The sequence below is a fragment of the Aquarana catesbeiana genome, linkage group LG09 (assembly GCF_042186555.1).
Source record: "Aquarana catesbeiana isolate 2022-GZ linkage group LG09, ASM4218655v1, whole genome shotgun sequence".
NCBI classification, from domain to species: domain Eukaryota; kingdom Metazoa; phylum Chordata; class Amphibia; order Anura; family Ranidae; genus Aquarana; species Aquarana catesbeiana.
Window position 1 is genome coordinate 224,704,523 of NC_133332.1, and position 3,735 is coordinate 224,708,257.

General features: G+C 44.9%; 1 pseudogene; it reads right to left on the minus strand.

Moving 5' to 3' along the window:
* Positions 1 to 468: 468 nt before the first annotated feature.
* On the minus strand, positions 469 to 584 carry LOC141109186 (5S ribosomal RNA; annotated as a pseudogene).
* Between the last annotated feature and the right edge of the window lie 3,151 nt (positions 585 to 3,735).

The window sequence follows — 3,735 nt, forward strand, 5'->3', positions numbered from 1 at the left end:
GGATGCCATACTTCCTTATCCTTGTGAACAATAATAATATGGCTCTTTACAAGAAAAAGCAGCCAATTCTGATACCCTTCTTGCAGCAGATATGGTTACCAGAAAAAATAGTTTCCTTGTCAAAAAAGGACCAAGGGAATATGTCGTATCGGTCCAAAAAAAGGCTGTTTTGTAATGCCGCCAAAAACGAAATTCAAGTCCCAAGGGTTCTCTGGGCAGCACAACTTCTTGTGCCCCCTTGGTGATTAATATAGGCCATTGCTGTGGCATAGTCGGATTGAATCCTGGCAGGACAATACTGTAAACTGAACGTTCAGGCCCTCAGAACCAAGTGCTCTGCCTGAATTTCTAGAATGATAATGGGCAAGGTCATTTCTGATCTGGGCCACTTCCGTGGTAACTGAAGGAAGGATTTTCCCCTTTGCAGTTTTTTGGATATTAACCATAAACTGAGGCTCCGGCATACCCAGCCTACGGTACCTGGTATTTCCAAGTGGTCCATCCGGGTGCTAATCAGGCCCGACCCTGCTTAGCCTCCAAGATCAGACAAGATTGGGCATTTTCAGGGTGATGTGGCCATAGGCTTTGGAGTCAGACACATTGGGAATCTAGAGCTTGAACCCTTTGTTCCAAGTCGATAGGATAATGTTTTGCAGCAGTCTCGAATGAAACTGAGCATAAAGAACAGACTCGAATGAAGCCACCATCTTTCCCAACAACCTCATGCAAAGTTGAATAGAAGAATTCATCTTGCTTCGACCACCTAAATCAGTTCCTTTATGGTGCTGATCTTTGCCTGGGGCAAGAATACCCTCTTCTGGGTGTACCTATGATCAGACCCAAGTATCTTAGCCCTTTTCATGGTTTTAAAGAAGATTTTTCCTAGGCTGAGAAACCGACCTAGATATTCCAGGTAAATGAATGTGGTGACCATACTTTGGTCTAAGCGGGCTACCCACTGGACTATCAAGAACAGATCGTCCAGGTAAACCATAATCGTTATACCTCGGGCCCTTAATCTGACTAGAAGAGGGGCCAAAACCTTTGTAAACACTCAAGATGCAGTAGCTAGACCGGAAAGCAGAGCTACACACTGAAAATGAAGATTTTCCACCTTGAAAAGTAGATATTACTAGTGAACGAGGAAATAGGCATACGAAGGTATGCATCTTTGATGTCGATTGACGCCAGAAGTTCTCCTCCTTGTAGGATGGAGATAACTGATTGGATTGACTCCATGCGAAAAAAGAGTGGTTATTCAGGAATTGAATTTAGTTTTTTGAGATCCAGAATGTCCATTTGGATTTAACCAAACCCCAACCTCTACTCTTACATGGGGGCCACCATGATCACTTTTTGCCAAAAGGTGGTCCAATGCTTGACAGAAAGACTTCTTTTTTCTCTGGAACCTTAGGAATGTTTGATCTGAGAAAACGAGGAGACTGGAACTCTTGGAACTCCAGCTTGTACCTTGGAGCTATTGAGGAAGTCCCCCATTCGTCTTTACACTCTTCCTGCCAGATCCTTGAGAACTGCAGAAGAATTCCCCTTATTGAGTGAGCGGAGGCGCCTCCTCATAAGGAGGCTTCAGTATCTTGTAGGTTTCCTCCCCAAGACCTCTTTGTCCCTGGGGTTAACCCTGAGGATTACCTTTTGAACCTGACAGCGAAAGCCGTTGTGACTGCCTGGAGGCTGATACCACTGGCACAGAAGAAGAGGCTTTAAAAACGAAAATACATTTACTCCTTTTCTTAAATGGCAAAAGGGGTACCTTTTCCACTAGAATTTCTTTGGATGTATTATCCAAAACATCCCCAAATAGCTGTTTCACCGCAAAAGGAAGACTAGCCAGGAGCTCCTGCATGGTGCTTAGCGAAGGGCACAAGGCCTGAAGGATAGAATCTCTCCAAGCAACTACTGCAAACAGAAAGGGGCCAAAACCTCTCAGATCCTGGGCCTGCTGAGCAAGATAACTTTGAACACCTGTTTAAACTGGTCTCTCAACGATTAAGCAATTACTGTCAGTGCAGGCTGAGACACTCAATCTGCCAGAGAAAAAAGTGTTTTTTGTTTTTTTTTAATAGGAATTCCAACTTTTTATCCGTTGTCCGTTATCCGTCCCTAAGCATTTGAGCATTGTCTGCCGGACAAGTCAAAATCTTATTCACAGAGGATATAACAGCGTTAATTGTTGGTATACCCTACTTTGTGAATTTCCTCCACCATAGGATAAAGTGTGAAAACTTTTTAGGAGGGAAAATAATGCTTATCTGGGTGATCCTCTCAGATACAAAAAAGCTTTTCCAACAATGAATGGACAGGAAAAGGCATGCACAGCTTGAGGAGGCTTTAGCGAACCCAAACACTCAGTTAAGGGTACATACATGTGGAGTGGACCATTCAGCAAGAAATTGTCACGGTCCCCTGAGGGAATTCATCTTCTCCCGCCCCTAGTTCCTCAGTTTGAAGGTCCTGGACAATGGAAGAGAACCTTTCGCATTTTGACCCATACTGGGATGCGATTAAAGTCGCTGAACTTTTTTAAAAAAACAAAAACCTATCATGGCTGAGGAAAAAAGATCTTTTTAGTAAAATAAACAGGGGCTGTAGTGTTGAAAACAGTTGCAAGTATTTCATGGCCCCGATGCTCACTCTGATCAGCCACCCTCTCTCAGGGGAGGATGCCATTTGTAGAAATGAGTAGGCTTTCCAGAGCTTGAGGGAGACCCTTTTAGCTCTTTTTTGGGGGTGTTTCAACCCCCCCTTCCGACCTTAGTCTAATGCACAAAGCAGAGGTATTACCAGAAGAAATTGCATCCACTGCTTGAGCAATAGTCCAGCCACTGCTATTAATGCTCAGCCTGATGCAAATAGTAAATGTGTCACCAAAACCTCTTTCATGCTCCTCTTTGCTCTTATGTCTCTCTGACAATTTTGCAGCCAGCACAAATGGAGTTTTTTTTTTTTTAAAGGACGCCAACACCGAGCTAAGCCCCGTCCCCACCTTGCATCGCGCCCCCCTCCTTTCTCTTTCAAATAAAGAGTTTTCCCACACAAGCACGGGCCTCAGATCTGATGGGATCGGCTTGTGAGTGAGGGAGGGATGGCATGGAGGAGACCTGGAAGCTGCCGCCGAGTAGGGGTGGTGAAAGAAAACGACATTGCTGATCGTTTTCAGTTCTCCCATGAGAAGGTACGTGCTCCATACAGCCCCCAGTGGTGACATTTAGGCATGGCATTTACTTTAAAGGAGACATTTCATAAGAAAATGTAAAGATTCCTTAGAAAACTCCACTTACCTTTCACACCGCAGGGTTTTCTGTGGTAAAACCAACAGACCCAATCTTCACCCTTCACGGTGGGTTCCGTTAACAAACCTTCAGGAACCGGGGACCCTCGGGGAGCCCACAATCATGCACCTGTAATAGCACCCCGCCAGTAAAACTTTATGGCCTTAATACCAAAAGTACTGGATCCCAGGGTCCAGCTCTCTAAAAAGAGAAGCGTTTACAAGCAAAACCTCGTTTCTTCGGATATGAGGCCTGGGCACCATTCAATTTGGCCTAAAAGACACTTTGAATGGATCCGGCTGCATAGCTAGCTCTAGCAAGGATTGCTCCAGTGGAGCTCAGCACAGCACATCTTGACCAACACCTTAGACACTGGTGAAAAAACTAAGCTGCTCCCAGTATGGGAGGGGTTATATAGGGAGGCAACTTCCTGTTTAGGGTGTGC